The 19,606-nt window shown below is 45.5% G+C and overlaps 1 non-coding gene across 1 annotated transcript; it reads right to left on the minus strand.

The window, feature by feature from the left end:
* Window positions 1-8,642: 8,642 nt before the first annotated feature.
* On the minus strand, window positions 8,643-8,716 carry TRNAV-CAC (transfer RNA valine (anticodon CAC)). Its single transcript has one exon. It is a non-coding gene; the product is annotated as a tRNA-Val (tRNA).
* Between the last annotated feature and the right edge of the window lie 10,890 nt (window positions 8,717-19,606).

The raw sequence follows: 19,606 nt of genomic DNA on the forward strand, positions 1-19,606 counted from the left end.
TGTGTGTGTGTTTTGTTTTGTTTTGTTTTTTGGCTGCGCTGCAGGGCTTGCGGGATCTTAGTTCCCCAGCCAGGGATTGAACCCGCTCCCTTGGCATTGAAATCACAGAGTCCTAACCACTGGACCACCAGGGAATTCCCTGACTGCTGGGTTTGAATCCACACCAGCTGTGTGACTTTGGGCAAATCCTCTCAGCTTTCTGTGCCTTGACTTCCCCATCTGCAAATGAGAGCAATAATAGTATCTACTCCCCGAGGGTGTTAGTATCAGGAATTTTATATATAGCACATATATAATGTTGATCCTTCAACACTGATCCTTCAATGTGATGTTGTATTCTTCATCCAACTCATCAGCTTCTCCAGAGGCAGACTCAGAGATGGAGCTTGGCACGCAGAACTTTATTAAGAGTTGTTCCTGGCACCAACACCTGTGGAAAGGAAAGGAAGAAAGCAGGAATGGGTGGAGGGAAGAGTTGGGCTGTAATGCAGTCTCAACGGAGGCCTCAGCCAACCCTCTGGAGAGCTCTGGAGCCGAGACGGTCCATCACAGTTGTCCTGAGTTGACATGAGGGGGCTGAGCATTTATAGCTGCATTTACCAGTCCAAGGACACGAGCTACCCTGAGAAAGGGGCATGACCTTGGTGCAATGGCTCCCTTCAACTGCGAGTAAGCCACAGAGAGGACTCAGCCATGACCTGTCAGCCACCAACACCAGGGAAATGTATACCTCAGTCGTAAAGGGGCATCAGGGCAGTGCACCACGGCATCTGCTACACAGCCCCCAGACCACAGCCAGGGGAGGGGGCATTCTCCCCTCCTTTCATCTCTGGACTCCAAACAAGGACCCTGAAAATAGTGAATCAAGGAACAGGAACCTCAACTTTCCCTGACTTGGACCAGGGTGTTCGCTTTTACCTCTGAATTCCATGGCACCTTATTCAAACCTCAGGACCCTATAGAGCACATCCTTGAATAATAATAAGTGGTGTTAACATTAAGGAGCATTTGCCCAATAGATATGAACCAGTTGAGTATCTTAAATGGATGAACTCATTTAACAATTACAGCAACCCTATGAGGTGAATATAATACTGTTATCTGTACTTTATTGGTGAAGAAACTAAGACACCAGAGAGGCTAGGTAGTTTGCCTAAGGTCACACAGTTTGTGTGGGGTGGAGCCAGGATTCTAACTTGGAGAGTCTGATTCCAGCACTCAGTGTTAACCAGCATGCCCCTGTGCCTAGTGGTTAGTGTTACCATGGATGATGTATACCCATGGATGGATGGATGGATGGATGGATGGACAGAGAGAAGGACTGGCAAATGGATGAACAAATCAATGGATATATGAATGCATGAATGGATGGGTGGAGAGTTGAATGGACAGATGGATGAATACATGGATGGATGGATGGATGGATAGATGGGTGGATGGATATCTAGTGTCCTGGCCTTCTTGGAATTTTCCGTTCTAGTAGCTGCTTCCCCATTAGAGCAACTGGGTCCGCATGAGCAGGAAGTGTGGTCCAGGCCTGAGCAAGGAAGACAGATCTAGACCTTCACCTCCTGTAGCTCTGACCTTTAACCAAGTGATGATGGGACTATGTAACAGAAGGAGACCTCAGAAGCAATGGCAGAATCCGAGGCTTGCCATCTCTGTGGCTGGGGAGAGCCTACCTATCTGGGCTACAGAGGTCTCATCTGTAAAATGCAGTGACTGGAACTTCTAGGTCAGACACCCTACAATTCTTTGAAGTGAGAACTCAGGCTAAGGCACTTAGTCCTCTTTCACCTGTGGAGACCAGCCAGTTCTAACCTATTTCTTCCAGGCACCATCTCCTTCTCTACCGCCTGTTTTTGCAGGCTTCCCCCAGAATGCACTCCTTTTTAAAGCATTTTTCTTCTCCTCTTCTATCACCTCTTTTCTGTTCATCTTCATACTTCATGCACCCAACCATGGAATGGCCATTGCTGAACATGCACTGGGGCTGCCCGATTTCCTCCCTGTCTGGGCATGTGGGTGCTTAACTGCTCTTTCGTTTTTTTAATGACTTGACAGGCAGCACCCAGCCCTGGAGGGGAGATGCACAGCTGGAGCTGTGGTTCTGAGAGACTCTGAATCTTGCTGGAACCAAAAATCCCCACAGGAAGATTTTCTAAGGCAAAGAATTTTGGAACTCCTACAGTCTTAACTCCCTGGATTAGTGCCCTGTGACCAGACAATGGAGCATAGGAGGGAAAAGTTCAGCAATCTGGGCTTAGGCTCTTTCTCTGATTCTGGGCAATTCACATCTCTTTTCTGCCTCAGTTTTTGTTTTTTGGGTTTTTTTGTGTGGTACGCGGGCCTCTCACTGTTGTGGCCTGTCCCATTGCGGAGCACAGGCTCCGGACGCGCAGGCTCAGCGGCCATGGCTCACGGGCCCAGCCGCTCCGTGGCATGTGGGATCTTCCCTGACCGGGGCACGAACCTGTGTCCCCTGCATCGGCAGGCGGACTCTCAACCACTGTGCCACCAGGGAAGCCCTCTGCCTCAGTTTTTTAAATTTGTAAAATGAGAGCTTGATCAGTCTATAAATTCACGCAAAGGGAAGCAGATTACCTGGTTCAAACCTCAGATGAACCACTTACCAGCTACGTGACCTTGGGAATGACACTTACCTCTCTAAGCCTCAGTTTCCTCATCTGTAAAATGGGGATGGTAAGACCACCCACTTCATAGGGTTCTTGTTTTGTTTTGTTTTGTTTTGCGGTATGCGGGCCTCTCACTGTTGTGGCCTCTCCCCTTGTGGAGCACAGGCTCTGGACGCGCAGGCTCAGCAGCCGTGGCTCACGGGCCTAGCCACTCCGTGGCATGTGAGATCTTCCCGGACCAGGGCACGAACCCGTGTCCCCTGCATCAGCAGGCAGACTCTCAACCACTGCGCCACCAGGGAAGCCCCCATAGGGTTCTTGTAAGAAGTAAATGAGATAATGTGTGTACAGTGCAAAGCACAAAGTGAACACTTAGTAATTGGTGGTGGCTGCTGCAATGTTAGAGAAGAGAAAGAAAGGAGCTAGCTGGCAACAGACAGGCAGAGATATATATTTAAATTCCAGGTGTTCACACCCAATCTTACCAAGCTGAACCCTCCCCTGCTCCAGAATGCCTGTGCCCTTCATACAGAGTGAAACAGACAGGACATTTCAGAGATTGTGGGTGGGGATGTAAGGAAGGGTAACACTTGAGAAATATTGGACAATGCTTTTTTTTTTTAAATTTATTTATTTATTTTGGCTGCGCCAGGTCTTAGTTGCAGCATGCGGGCTTCTTAGTTGCAGCATGCACGCGGGGTCAAGTTCCCCGACCAGGGATGGAACCTGAGCCCCCTGCACTGGGATTGCGGAGTCTTACCCATTGGACCACCAGGGAAGTCCCTGAACAATGCTATTAAAGTACCTGAAAAATGAGTATTGCCTTTAGCCCAATAACTCCGCTGCTGAGATACAAGGACGTTATTCGACATAGAAGAAAAAATGTAAGTATAAAGTACTCACCTGAGTTGTTTATAATCACAAAATCTTGGAAACAACTTAGCCGTCTTTAAGAGGGGAATGTTTGAGTGAATGATATTTTGTAACTATTAAAATTATAGGGAATTCCCTGGCGGTCCAGTGGTTAGGACTCCGCGCTTTCACTGCTGTGGGCTGGGGTTCAGTCCCTGGCTGAGGAACTAAGATCCCGCAAGCTCCGTGGCTCGAGGAAGGGGAGCAAACAAAATTAAACAACTATATTTGCAAGTCATTTATAATAACATAGAAAAGCATATAAAAATAAGCTAATGAATAAAGGGAAAATACAAATTTACATATATAGAAGGAATGGTGTTGAAAAAAACAAAATCAACTCCCCATAGAAAATGCTGCAGGGAAGCATTCAAAGTTTATACACTAAAATGTAAACAGTAGTTATTTCTGAATAGTAGGGTTTGAGTGGTATTTATTTCCTAACTTTTCTACAAATATATCCTTTGTGTATATTTTTCCACTAGTACATTTTTCAGAGTTAAAAAAAAAACTTTAGAAAGAAAACTATAAGGAAATAAACCAAAATGTTAACAGTGGTTGTCTTTGGATGGTATAGGGGATTATATTTTCTTTAATCCACATTGTATTTCTTTAATGAACTTTGTGTTTACTTAATGAATATTGTACTTTCTTTAATGAACATATATTAGAATTTTATATAGCTAAACTACATTTTTGTTAACTAGTTTAAAATTATGAATATAACGTGTCACATTTAAAGAAAAATTCAATCAGTACACAAAAGTATCAGGTGAAAGTAAAAGTTCTTGGACCTCTCTTTATCCCTTAGTCTCTTTCCCCAAAAGTAACTGTTACCAGTTTCATGTGTGTTCTTCCAGAAATTTTCTGTGCATATACACTTAGATATGATTATCCATTAAAAAAATATATATATAGAGAGAGAGATTCACGCAATATAAATGATTCTGAAACGTGCTTTGTTATTCAATGCAGTATAGATTTTTGGGTATCTTTGCATGTATGATATTCTACTGCAATAACTACAAAACATTCCACTGTAATGTAACATTATAATTTATTTAATTAATCCTGACTGATGACCACCAAGGTTGATGATGAACATCAAGGGTGTTGCTAGCTTTTGCTTTTATAAACACTGCTGCAATGAACATATTTGTTTATACTATTTAACTTTTTCCCACTGATGTGACTATATCTGTAGATAGAACTTTATTTTATTTTATTATTATTATTTTTTTGCCACACTGTGTGGCCTGTGGGATCTTAGTTCCCCAACCAGGGATCGAACCCTCGTCCTTGACAGTGAAAGTGTGGAGTCCCAACAACTGGACCGCCAGTGAATTCCCTGTAGAACAGAATTTTATTTTATTTTATTTATTTATTTATTTTTGGCTGTGTTGGGTCTTCGTTGCTGTGCGCCAACTTTCTCTAGTTGTGGGGAGCAGGGGCCACTCTTCATTGTGGTGCACGGGCTTCTCATTATGGTGCCTTCTCTTGTTGCGGAGCATGGGCTCTAGGTGCGCGGGCTTCAGTAGTTGTGGCTCGCGGGCTCTAGAGCGCAGGCTCAGTAGTTGTGGTGCATGGGTTCAGTAGTTGTGGCATGTGGTCTCAGTAGTTGTGGCTCGCGGGCTCTAGAGCACAGGCTCAGTAGTTGTGGCCCATGGGCTTAGTTGCTCCACGGCATGTGGGATCTTCCTGGACCAGGGCTCGAACCCGTATCCCTGCATTGGCAGGTGGATTCTTAACCACTGCGCCACCAGGGAAGTCCCAGAATAGAATTTTAGATATGGAATTGCTGAGGCCCAATGGTTTGTGTATTTTAAATTTCAAGATATAAGGTATTAAAACAAAACGATAGGGCTTCCCTGGTGGCGCAGTGGTTGGGAGTCCGCCTGCTGATGCAGGGGACACGGGTTCGTGCCCCGGTCCGGGAAGATCCCACATGTAGCGGAGCGGCTGGGCCCGTGAGCCATGGCCGCTGAGCCTGCGCGTCCGGAGCCTGTGCTCCGCAACGGGAGAGGCCACGACAGTGAGAGGCCCGTGCACCGCGATGAAGAGTGGCCCCCGCTCGCTGCAACTGGAGAAAGCCATCGCACAGAAACGAAGACCCAACACAGCCAAAAATAAATAAATTAATTAAAAAAAAAGATAGAAGATATCGCCATCCAGCAACATAGATATATACATTTATAATATTTAAATATTATATAAATATATAATGTATTTATATAATGTATAATATATAATGGATTTATAAAATATGAAATATACATTATATAAATATATGTATGTTTATATACATATATATTTATACAAATTTAAATATATATACTATATGTATATAAAACACATGAAGAGAAAAGACAAATGGAAGAAAACCTCAATATGTTAAGTAGTGCCAAAAGTGTTTGTGCAGTATAAGTATGCAAAATAAACAAAAATAAAACCAAGAAACTTTGTGCAGAAATAAATCATCAAAGGCTATATACCTAAATATTAAAAGTGACTTTCTTTGGGTGGGATCATGGGTAGTTTTATTTCAGTGTTTTACACAGAATATAAATTTCTTTTCTAATCAGAAAACAGTATCACAGATATTATGAAAAGTACCTCTTTTTTAATTACAAAAGGCAATACATAGTCATTGTACTAAGTCAAAAATAAAGAAATGTGTTAGAAAAAATGTTAATAATGTCCTTCTCCTCACGTCCAAATTCATTCCCTGAGGTTAGCAATGTTGAAGGCCTGGTGAGAATACTTCCATACTCCTTTTCTAGAGCAGGTTATTTTTACACCGGAAAAGAAAGAATGAATAAAAGACCTTAAAAAACACTTTTTTTTTCAAATTAGGACCTCCACTGCCCTTTTGCAGACCATCGCCTCCCTACCACCCACTCTGCCAAATTGTGCGCCCTCTTTCCACGTCCAAACTTGCCTTCAAAGAAACCCACTTGGGGTCCAGCTCCCCAGGGGCACCTGCGCCTCTGCCTTGGTGCAGCCCCAGCCCCGCTGGGCCCGGGCCTGGGAGAGTCAGGCTCCCCGCGCTGGGCGGCGAGGGGCTGGGCCCAGCGGGCCCAGGGTTGCCGGCAAGGCCTCCCTCCCACGTGGGTGGAGCCTGTGCCCGGCCTCCCTCCCGCCCGCCTTCTCTAGGAGTAATTAAGAGTGAAATCCTCCTCCTGGTGACCCCAGTGCTCCTGGCCCGGGCTGATTTACACATGAAAGGTCTACGGAGGGCCTGGGCTTTCTCCTTTTCACGTTCACAATGAGGCGCGGCCTATAAATAAAACCTCTCTGAGAAACGAGAGGCTTCAAAAATGTCTTTGTGTGTGTGTCTGTGTGTGTGTGTGTGTGTGTGTGTGTGTGTGTGAGAGTGAGAGAGAGAGGGAGAGAGGGAAACACGGAGAGAGAGAGAGAGACCACAGAAATAGGAGAATGAAAAAGGGACATCCACTAAGAGTTGGTATTTTTTATTGAGTGCTTACTCTGTGCTTGGCCTCCTCACATCGCTCTTGTAAGACAGACATGATGGTCCCTATTTTATAGATTAGAAACTGAGGTTCAGGGAGGGGAAGACCTGCCCCAGGTCCCACAGTGAATAAGGGGGAAAGCTTGGGCTCAGGAAGTGGGTTGAGCATGAGATACAAATGGTGTTCTAGGCCTGCATTATGATGGTTACAGGACTGTATGGATTTGTCAAAACTCATGGGACTATACACTAAAAAGGGAGAATTTTACTCTATGTAAAGCATACTGTAATAACCCTGACTTCAAAAAGGTAAAAGAAAAAAAAAACATACACCCACAAAAAACCAAAGGCACCCATGGGTCAAGGGTGAGGTCCCCTGGCTGCTTGGGGCTTTTCTGTACCCTTCCATCTAGCAGGGCTGTTTCCTTATACCTCTGTATCCTCAGGCTCAGGGCCTGATATTGAAGAAATGTAGATACTAGGGAAATGTTTGCTTGCTTCAATGAATGAATGAGCTAAATAATTCTCTCTGGATCCATTTCTCCATCTACAAAATGAGAAATTGATGAAACACTAAGGTGAACTCCTGCTAATCAGCTCAGAGGTCACCTCAGGGAAGCCTTCCTAGATCCCCTCCCACTCTCAGGCTGGATCTGGTGCCTCTTCTGGGCTCTCACAGAGCCAGGTTATACTCCCATCTCTGCACTGATCACACTGTATGTTACTTCTTGGTTCTGTGTGTCCTTCGTGTGAATATTCAGGTTCTCTGCAGTAGGGCCTGTGTCTGTTTTGTACTCCCAGTGTGTGGCACATAGCAGGTGGAATGTCTGATGGATTAATGAATTAATGTATTTATTAGTTCTGGTCTGAGGTCCAAAACTGAATCATGCTGGTGTTGGCTGGAGCTGGGCAAGGGTCTAAAGCAGCAGAAACAGTCCAGGGCACAGAACCAGGAAATCTCTGTGCAGCAGAGTTGAGTTGAAAGGCCTTACTTCTAGAGCACCAAGAAAACAATCCTGCTGTGGCCTCTGCAGGAAATCCAAGCCTCCTCCTGCACCAGGCAGGGGGGCCCGGGAGGAGAACAGTCAGACTCTGGAGAGTAGATGGTTTGGAGTGGGGCTCCCCTGGCACTGGGAGCTGGCAACCTGCTTGCATCTGTCCGGGGCAGGGTTTGGGGTGGGACATGTGAGGCACATGAATGTTGTCAAGTCCCAGCTCTCCTCCTTCTTAGCTGTCGTTCCGCCTCACCAAGTCTCAGTCTCCACGTCTGTGAAATGGGCAGGGAATAGAATCATACCTACCTCAACGCGTTTATTAGGAGGGCAAAGGGATATAATGAGGTCAAAATGCATGTTATTTTGTACTGCTCAGAAAGATTTTCAACCCCCTAACACGTTTTCCCTTTTCTCCCAGACGTATTTCACCCTAATTAGAGAGGCCTCTTGTGAGTTCCTAATAATAACATTAACTCTTCCTAAGGTTTATTGGGTGTCTGCTGTGCATCAGGCACTGTTCTTAGTTGCTGCACATGGGATCTTCATTGCTGTGTGCGGGATCTTCATTGCAGCATGGGGATTTTTTTAGCTGTGGCATGTGGGCTCTTAGTTGCGTCATGTGGGATCTAGTTCCCTGACCAGGGATCGAACCTGGGCCCCCTGCATTGTGAGCACGGAGTCTTAACCACTGGACTACCAGGGGAGTCCCAAATTTGTTTCACTTAATTCTTACAACTCTGGGCAGCGGGCGTTACCCCCTTTTTACAGACTGGGAAACCGAGGCTCGGAGAAGGGAAGTAAAGGCTTCAAGTAAAACTACCAGCAAAGCATTCAACTGGGGCAAGAATTTAGACTTACTTGATGAAGTAACTACCCACCAGGACATCGTGGGTAGCAAAGGAATCAGAATAAAAGCACGAAAACTTTACAAAGTGAGGAGGAGATGCCTTGTGGTGGGAGGTAAGGAGTAGAGGCTAGGATGTGACTGGCTCATCTCTGGATCCTGGCACACAGTGGGCCCTCAAGAAATCTTTGGTGCTTGGTTGAAGAAATGAGAGGTGAATGAATGAATGAATGAATGAAGTGAGAGACTTGGAGCAAGGCCCCTGCTCTCTCTGGATTCAGTTTCCCATCTTTAAGTGATTAAAGGCTAAGGTTCTCCTACTCAGAAAAATGGGGAAATGTAGACAATTTTGTACTCCATTTCCAGATGTTCACAGAACACTCTCCTGAACCCCCGCAACAGATTCCTTAGGAGAGGGTGATCCATGGAACACTGAGTAGGGAACCCCTGAATGTGAGGATCTGAGGTCCCTCTAGCTGTGATGCTAATAGCTGTAATGATAACAACAAGAGCAATAATAATAGGATTCAGAAGTTTTCAGACACTGACTCTGGACCAGGCACTGTTACTTCATTTAATCTCTTCACAACCCTGTGAATAATAATGATGCAGGCATTGTCATTATCATCTCTACTTTGTAGGTGAAGAAATTGAGGCTTAGAAGGACTCATTAACTTGCTCAGGTAGCATGGCCAAGTAGTAGGGGCCCTGGTTTCCAGTTCAGCACTGTGGACACCACAGTTTCAACTTTCCCACCTCCAATCCAGGAGAGTATAAACATATGAGCCCCATGGGGCTCTTTCAAGGCCCACATCAAGTTGCTGTATTTGGAGAACATATCAATATAATGCTGGCAAACCATTCATTCCTTCAAGCATTCATTTAACAATCATTCATGTGCCAGACACAGACTGGCTAACGGAGCCTCACAATGATCATGGTCCCTCCCCTCAAGCAGCTCCATTTATTGCATCCTTCCTCTGACACCCCCAGCACCAGATTCAGGGTGTGAGCAGCTCCATGGCCGATTCTCAGGCCCAGCTCCAGTCCCTGGAATAAGACTCTCTGAGGTTAGAGCTGGGAACCTGCATCTGACAAGTTTCCTGGGTTGACTCATAGACACTGAGATGTGGGAACTCCTGGATGGAGGGTGAGGAGACCTGGACAAGCAAGCAATTGTTTTTTTGTTTTTTAAATTTATTTATTTATTTATTTTTTGGCTGCACTGGGTCTTCGTTGCTGTGCACAGGCTTTCTCTAGCTGTGGTAAGCAGGGGCTACTCTTCATTGTGGTGCGCGGGCTTCTCATTGCTGTGGCTTCTCTTGTTGCAGAGCAAGGGCTCTAGGCACGTGGGCTTCAGTAGTTGTGGCAGGTGGGCTTCAGTAGTTGTGGCTCGTGGGCTCTAGAGTGCAGGCTCAGTAGTTGTGGCGCACGGGCTTAGTTAGGATCTTCCTGGACCAAGGCTCGAACCTGTGTCCCCTGCACTGGCAGGCGGATTCTTAACCACCACGCCACCAGGGAAGTCCCAAGTAATTGTTACACAGAGGAAAGTTTTCTCTACGGATTATGGAGGTTGCCGGGGGAGGCTTCTTGGAAGAGGGGACCTTTAAGATGAGACCTGAAGGGTGAGTAGGAGTGAATAGACCAATGGGAAGGGGAAAGAGACACAGCAAGGAAGAAGCCAGTCTCTGTCTTTAGGGAATTCACAGGGGGGAAGGGGGGAGTGAGGGGAGAGGGGATGGAAAGTGACAGCAGCTTAGCAGAAGGATGTGCCCAGGGGCCTCTGGGAATGTGGAAAAGGTGCCTGACTCAGCCTGGGGAATCAGGGGCGACTCTGCAGAGGAGGTGACTGTTTTCCAACACCCAGGTATAAACATCTACTTCATCACATCTTGAGTGAAGAGAATGGGCATGGAAGAGATCCAGGGCTGGTCGGAGGTGTCATTTCCCAGGACGTTAGAGGCCTCTTATCAGCCTACTAACAGTGGGCAGAAGCCACATCATCCTCTAATCTGGATGCTGTTTTCACCTCCATTGTCAGTGCTAAGCCTTTGCTTGTTTGAACTAAGTCCTTCCATCTAGAGTCCTTAGTGCACAGTAGTAAACGGTGGAGGAGAAGTCCTTTGAAATGGGACCCGGAGAACACCTGCTTAGATCCACCCAATTACAGAAGAAGCACAGGATCTCTTCCCTCTTGGAATGACCCTCCTGGACACCATTGATGACTCATATTAGGTGGATAGTAGGACTCTGGCCCTCGCCAGCCTGGATTCAAATCCCCTCCCAGGACTTCCCTGATGGTGCAGTGGTTAAGAATCTGCCTGCCAATGCAGGCAACACGGGTTCGAGCCCTTGTCCGGGAAGATCCTACATGCCGCAGAGCAACTAAGTATGTGGGCCACAACTACTGAGTCTGTGCTCTACAGCCTGAGAGCCACACCTACTGAAGCCCGAGTGCCTAAAGCCTGTCCTCCACAACAAGAGAAGCCACCGCAGTGAGAAGCCCGTGCACCGCAACAAAGGGTAGCCCCCACTTGCCACAACTAGAGAAAGCCCGTGCATAGCAATGAAGACTCAACATAGCCAAAAATAAATAAATAAATAAATAAATTTATTAAAAAAAGAAAAAATCTCCTCCCAGCCATTTTCTAATGACCTGTCCTCGTACTATGTTACTTGACCTTTTGATGCCTCAATTTCCTCCTCTGGCAAAGGAGGCTACTAACAGTACTTACTATCTCCAAAGTGTTATTTTGAGAATTGAATGAATTTTCCTATGAAATGCTTAGAAGAGTGCCTGGCACACAGCAGGACCTCAGAAAATGTTGGGTAGGGACTTCCCTGGTGGCTCAGTGGTTAAGAATCCGCCTGCCAATACAGGCCAAACGGGTTCGATCCCTGATCCGGGAAGATCCCACGTGCCGTGGAGCAACTAAGCCCACGAGCCACAACTACTGAGCCTGCCCTCTAGAGCCTGTGAGCCACAACTACTGAGCCTGCATGCCACAACTACTAGCGCCCGTGCTCCGCAACAAGAGAAGCCACTGCAAGGAGAGGCCCTCACACCACAATAAAGAGTAGCCCCCACTCCCGCAACTAGAGAAAGCCTGCACGCAGCAACAAAGGCCCAAAGCAGCCAAAAATAAATAAATAAATAAAATAAATTTCTATTAAAAAAAAGTTGGGTAATTAATAAGAAACAAAAGCACAGATTATGATTTGTGCTATAAAAAAATGATAGTGGCTATAAAGAAAGAGGAGCTCTTTTAGAGAGAGTGACCAGGGGAGGCCTCTCCAAGAAGGCTGATATTTAAGGGGAGGCATATCACGTGACAAGTTGGGAGAAGAGGGTTCCAGGTAAGGGGCACAGCGTTTGCAAAGGCCCTGAGGTGGGAATGAGGTTGGCTTGCTCAAGGAAAAAGAAAGCCAATACAGCTGGAGTGTGATCCTATTCTTTTTTTTTTTTTTTTTTTTGAGGTATGTGGGCCTCTCACTGTTGTGGCCTCTCCCGTTGCGGAGCACAGGCTCCGGACGCGCAGGCTCAACGGCCATGGCTCACGGGCCCAGCCACTCCGCGGCATGTGGGATCTTCCCGGACCGGAGTACGAACCCGTGTCCCCTGCATCGGCAGGCGAACTCTCAACCACTGCGCCACCAGGGAAGCCCATGATCCTATTCTTATTGTTGTCATCTTCCAGCTGAAGAAAGGAGGCTCAGAGAAAGCAAATGACTTGCCCAAGGGCACACAGGAAGTGCTGGCGGCAAGATTTGAACCTGGGTTCAGTTTGACCCAGGAATTTTATATTTTCCAGCAGTGTTCAAGTTCATTCAATGTTTACAAACTTGAATGGAGACCTAGAGTCTGATGTAAACCTGGAGTCTGATGTAAGCCTGAGAATGGGCCTCCATCCCTGGTGAGGTTTAAATAGACCTCCTCTCCATCAGAGTCATTGGTGCCAATGACTGCCAACTTCACAGAAAATGTGTAATGTTGGGATCAATGCTGTGTGCATAACTACGGGCTGGGGTGTGGGCTACAAAATAAGAAAAGAAGCAGTATCCTCACAGGCAGGCAGGTGAGACTTTTCTTCCTCCCCTGCAAAGTCTACAAATGGAAACATGGTTACAGGTGCCATTTAAATCAGCAATGGTTCTAAAGGGTGGGCCAATGGGGAACTCATACCTTCTAATTTATTTCTGTCTGAAGTTTTTACAATTGGCATTTTGTCACCAGAAGAAGAAGAACAACAGCAAAATAATAATAAAAATCTTCAGTGAATTCCCTGGCGGTCCAGTTGTTAGGACTCCGTGTTTCCACTGCAGGTGGCATGGGTTCAATCCCTGATCAGGGAACTAAGATCCCACATGCCACGCGGCCAAAAAGTTAATAATGATGCAATTATACTCCAATAAAGATGTTTAAAAAATTAATAATAATAGTAAAAATAATAAAAATCTTGAATGTGAAAAAAATTTTATAACAATTAGTATTTATTACTGTGCAGCCTGGCATGGGAAATGCAGACAGTGGGTGACTGGGTGCAGTTTAGGATGTAGCTGTGGGGCACATGAAATTGTTAGATTAAAAACAGAAGACATGGACTTCCCTGGTGGTCCAGTGGTTGCGACTCCGCGCTTCCAGTGCAGGGGGTGCGGGTTTGATCCCTGGTCAAGGAACTCAAATTCCACATGCCGAGCCATGCGGCCAAAAAAAAACCCCCCAAAAACACAGAAGACATGATGTTATATTGCATGGTAGAGACCAAAAGTTGTGTCAAAAATTTAAAAAGCAGAATCATTTCATTAAAAAAAAAATTAAGCACCTGGTTTGCGTCAGGCACTGGGTTTGGTGTTGGGATACAGGAGTAAGCAAGGTTGACAAGGTCTCTGCTCTCATGAAGCTCCCCAGCTACTTAGAATTTAGTGAGATGAGGAGTGGGAAGAGCATTCCTGGCAGAGGGAACTGCATGAGCAAAGGCCCTGAGGTTGGAAGGGACTTGGCATATTTCAGAAACAAAAAGAAGATTAGCTCAGAGGATGACTGAGGTGTCCTTAGTGAAAATGGTAGCAATAGGCAGTGACTGTATATCCTTCAGGACCTCGAAGGTCAGAGTGAGGTGTTGGATTTTAACCTCAGGGAACAGGAAGCCATTGAAGCGTTGCAGAAAGGAGAGGTCTAGTCAGACTTGCCCTTTAGAAGAATCACCATAGCTGCCCTGTGGAGAAAAGACTGAAGGCGGTGAAGCTATAAGGAGATGGACCAACCCTCAGGCTAATGCAATAGTCCAGGGGAGAGAGAAGAGTGGCCATGACGAAACAGGGATGGAGAACATTAGACAGACATTTCCAAAGTAAAATCCACTTGGTGGTTGACTGGCTGTGAAAATGAAAGAGAAGACAATGAGAAAGATCGACTCCTAGTTTGTTAGGTTGGGGACTGTGTGGATGGTGGCGCCATTATAAGGCCACCTACCCAATGACAAGGGACACCTAAAATTAATGATCCAGTAGGAGAGTCAGCCATGGAGACAACCACCATCACACGTGGTACAGTGAAATGTGCTAAAAGAGAGAGGCTAACAGGGCCTCTGGGGGCAGAGAGGGAGGGGGGATAGGTTCTGGCTGGGGAACCTCAAAGACAAAGAGATCACAATAAATGAAGCAGTTGGAAGGAGGCTGGAGGCAAGGAGGCTGGGAAGGTGGCAACATGATGCAGAGCTTGGAGAAGACCTATGTGGCTGATGCATAAAGTGGGTGGAGGTGCCCCTGGGAGGCCCTGCATGCCAATCCAAGGAGTCAGTAAAGAGAAATTACACCGTGTTCTAGAAGAGGACTTGGTCCTTCTTATAGTTTAGAAAGTCACTGATCGGCGTGTGAGAGGCAGTAAAATAGGTGTTCATATCTCTAGAAGGATCATCAGAAATCTCTAGTATGGTAACCTTCTTTGGAGTAAAACTGGGTGGTTGGAGAACAGGGATGGGGAGGCTTTTCATTCTTTATTCTTTATTCTTATTATTATTTTGTAATTTGTACCATATAGATGTATGTATTCGATACTTTAATACTTAAAATAATTATGAAGGAAAAACATGTACTGGTAAAAAGCAGACTTTGGGGTCAGATAGCCATGCATTTGAACCCTGGCTCTGTCAAACTTGTCTGCAGATTTGTCAATATTTGCATCTCTGAGGCTCAGTTTCCTCATTTGTAAAATGGGGATGATAGTAGTTCTTACTTCAAAGTGTTGTTGGAAGGATTAAATGAGATAATATATGTCAAGTGCCAGTACCACAGGAAGGCTAGGCTAAACAAATGCTGTTAGTATTAACAATTAATAATGGTAACTTAGATGGGTACACACCCCCTCCGAGGATGTCTCAGCTTGACACATGGTGGGGGAGGGGTGGGGGAGGGGTGGGGGGAGTCGGGGAGGAGGCAGAATCAAGGGAAGGGATTTGGAATCAGACTCAGCTGAGGTCTGCCTCTCTAAGCTACCTCTCTAAGCCACAATGACCCTCGTCTGCAAAATGGGACGCTAGCACACCTCCTTTCTAGGATCAAAGAGCTACTGGATGGGCGCAATTAGTCAACTGCCAAGAGCAGCACCCTGTGAGTTATGACTTGTGAAGATGAAGATTTTCGGGATGGCCTCTCTCTCTCCTCCTCTGTCTCCCAGGCCCCAGGGGCCTTTCAGTCTCTCCTCTCTCCCCCCCAGTGTGGGGTGGGGTGAGGTGGGGTGAGGGGGACATTCTCTAGAAAGTGAAGTTTCCTTGTTCCAATCCGGGGAAGATTCAGGAGAAGTCTCAGAGGCAAGGTCTTAAGAAGGAGTCCCTGAGCCCGAGCTCCCTCTACCCCTCTCTCGCTCCTGCAAGACAGCCACGTTGAAGGTCGCTGGCGCGACTCATCTGTGGCCAGGCTCGTGGGCGGCGCCCACACATGCGGAGCCTGCCACCCACAGGGAGAGTGCGGTACTGCAGGTGAGGGTACCAGAGAAGCCCCCATTCATCCAGTCACCCTTCCGTCAATCACTCAGGGCCTTTCCTGAGTAGGCAGGAGGGTCCCTGCCCTCATGGGGCTTACAGCCTAATGGGAAGAATACCAACAACACAAGTTCTGGTATCAGCTTCACAGTCTGTCTGCTTTTTGGTGAAAGCCTTTGTTTTTATAGCACAAGTAATAAATATTCATTGTAGAAATTTTTAAAAGAAAATTAAAACCCAGACATACTTCTCTTAACACGTAAGTATAACCCTTACAGCATTTTTCCATGCACTTTACCAAAATGGAAATATACATTTCATCATATTTCGTAGCCTGCTTTGTTGTGTTTAACAGCTTTATTGACATATATTTCACAGACCATACACTGGTACTGTTTTAGCTTAATGTAACAGCAGATGATTAATAATAATACAATACAAATTTCTTCTATTTGTTGAGCAAGATGCTAAGTGTTTTTACACATATCATCACATTCAGTCCTCCCAACAATCTTATTAGGTGGGTACGTACTATGATTTTCCCCATTCTGCAGATGAAGAAACTGAGACACAGAAAGGTGAAGTGATTTGTCCAGCAAAAGTAGCAGAGCCAGGATTTTAATCCAGCTTTGAGGGACTTCCTGGGTGGTGCAGTGATTAAGACTCCATGCTCGCAATGCAGGGGGCCCCAGTTTGATCCCTGTCAGGGAACTAGATCCTACATGCATGACTCAACTGAGTTCAAATGTCACAACTAAGGAGCCCGCCTGCTGCAACTAAAGACCTAGTGCAACCAAATAAATAAATACTTTTTAAAAATCCAGCTTTGATTGAGAAACTGAGTTCTTAACCATTTTGTTATGACTGCTCTGTGCCAGGCTGTATGGGAATTCAGAGGAATCTTAGAAAAGGGTTGGGGGAGGGGAGCTCTCCTGGAGCTCAGAGTGGAAATGAGGAGAAGGAATAGTTTTCAAACACAGTGTAGTGAACTTAAACTTCACTGGGGTACCAGAGGCCAGGGGCACGGTGTAACCAGGAAAGGCTGCCTGTAGGAGGTGAGAACTGAGTGGGGTGCGTGCAGACAGAGATGCACAACAGGGTGGGAAGGGCATTTCCAGACAGGGGAGGCCAGCCTGTACAAAGCCTCAGGTGCAAAGCTGATCATCTCTCTCCTAGTTTAAAAGAAAGTCTTCTCAGTACCCTTTGGGTAAAATCCTAACTCATCCTAGCCTGTAGGACTGTAGGGCTCTACGTTCTTTTTTTTATTTTTATTTTTTAACATCTTTATTGGAGTATAATTGCTTTACAATGGTGTGTTAGTTTCTGCTTTATAACGAAGTGAATCAGCTATACACATACATATATCCCCATATCTCTTCCCTCTTACGTCTCCCTCCCACCCTCCTTATCCCACTCCTCTAGGTGGTCACAAAGCACTGAGCTGATCTCCCTGTGCTATGCGGCTGCTTCCCACAAGCTATCTGTTTTACATCTGGTAGTGTATATAAGTCCATGCCACTCTCTCACTTCGTCCCAGCTTACCCTTCCCCCTCCCCGTGTCCTCAAGTCCATTCTCTATGTCTGCAGGACTCTAAGTTCTTGCTCCTTCTCTCCCTTCACACCTCTAACGTTAAGGCACCATATGGAATTCTGGATACAGTACCCCTATTTTTTCTCTGTGGTGATGTCTGCCTGGAAAACTCTCCCATCTCCCTTCCAACCAAAACTTGTCCTTGACTCACTCATATTTATTTGGGGGATGGTGGCATGACTTAGATGTCACGTCCTACAAGAAGCCTTCCCTGACTGCCCTTCCCTAGTCCAGGACAAATGCCCTTCTGCTCTGCTTCCATAGACCTTGTTCCCCCTCCCCTAATCATGGCAATAATAATAGTTAACAAAAAATTATTGAGCACTCACTTTGTGCCAGGCACCGTGCTAAGGTCACTTGAGTTTGTTTTCTTTTTTGAATTTTATTTAATTTATCTTTTTATACAGCAGGTTCTTATTAGTTATCTATTTTATACACATCAGTGTATACATGTCAATCCCAATCGCCCAATTCAGCACACCACCATCCCCACCCCACCGCAGTTTTCCCCCCTTGGTGTCCATACGTTTGTTCTCTACATCTGTGTCTCTATTTCTGCCCTGCAAACCGGTTCATCTGTACCGTTTTTCTAGGTTCCACGTATATGCATTAACATACGATATTTGTTTTTCCCTTTCTGACTTACTTCACTCTGTATGACAGTCTCTAGATCCATCCACGTCTCTACAAATGACCCAATTTCGTTCCTTTCTATGGCTGAGTAATATTCCATTGTATATGTGTACCACATCTTCTTTATCCATTCGTCTGTCGATGGGCATTTAGGTTGCTTCCATGATCTGGCTATTGTAAGGGGTGCTGCAATGAACATTGTGGTGCAAGTGTCTTTTTTTTTTTGAATTTTATTTTATTTATTTTTTATACAGCATGTTCTTATTTGTTACCCATTTTATACATATTAGTGTATATATGTCAATCCTAATCTCCCGCATTTTTTATTTTATTTTATTTTTTTGTGGTACGCGGGCCTCTCACTGTTGTGGCCTCTCCCGTTGCGGAGCACAGGCTCCGGACGCACAGGCTCAGCGGCCATGGCTCACTGGCCCAGCCGCTCCGCGGCATGTGGGATCTTCCCCGACCAGGGCACGAACCCATGCCCCCTGCATCAGCAGGCGGACTCTCAACCATTGCGCCACCAGGGTAGCCTCCGCATGTGTCTTTTTGAATTATGGTTTTCTCTGGGTATATGCCCAGTAGTGGGATTGCTGGGTCATATGGTAATTCTATTTTTAGTGTTTTAAGGAAACTCCATACTGTTCTCCATAGTGGCTGTATCAATTTACATACCCACCAACAGTGCACACCCTCTCCAGCATTTGTTGTTTGTAGATTTTCTGATGATGCCCATTCTAACTGGTGTGAGGTGATATATCATTGTAGTTTTGATTTGCATTTCTCTAATAATTAGTGATGTTGAGCAGCTTTTCATGTGCCCCTTGGCCATCTGTATGTCTTCTTTGGAGAAATGTCTATTTAGTTCTTCTGCCCATTTATTGATTGGGTTGTTTCTTTTTTAATATTGAGCTGCATGAGCTGTTTATATATTTTGGAGATTAATCCTTTGTCCGTTGATTAATTTGCGAATATTTCCTCCCATTCTGAGGGTTGTCTTTTCATCTTGTTTGTAATTTCCTTTGCTTGTTCACTTGAGTTATTGAAAAGGTATCAGAGTGATTAAACGTGCAAACTTTGAGGCCAGACTTCTTGGATTTGAATCCCGGCTCAATCACTTAGAGGGTGTGAAACTTAGGCAAATGACTTCACCTCTCTTCGTGCCTCAGTTTCCTCATCTGTGAAATGGGGATAAGAATAGTAGCTATCCCATAGGAATGCTGTAATGACTACAGTAATGCATGTGAAGGGTCCAGTACATGGTAAATGCTTAATAAATATTAGCTAATAACTATTATCCTATTAAGTCCTTGTAATAACTCCAATTCACAAGTGAGACTCTAAGAGGTCACTTAACTTGCCCATGATTACGTAGCTAAGTAGCTGACCTGAGACTTGAACCTGATACCAAGGTTCATGCTGTACTGCACCCTATTGTAGAACCTATCACATTGGTTGTAGTAACTGTTTACTTGTCAGTCTCTCCCTCTAGACTGGGTGTTCCATGAGGTCGCTGCTGTTGCCCCAGTCTAAGGACACAGTTGAG

Source organism: Mesoplodon densirostris, chromosome 15, assembly GCF_025265405.1.
Source record: "Mesoplodon densirostris isolate mMesDen1 chromosome 15, mMesDen1 primary haplotype, whole genome shotgun sequence".
Classification (NCBI taxonomy): domain Eukaryota; kingdom Metazoa; phylum Chordata; class Mammalia; order Artiodactyla; family Ziphiidae; genus Mesoplodon; species Mesoplodon densirostris.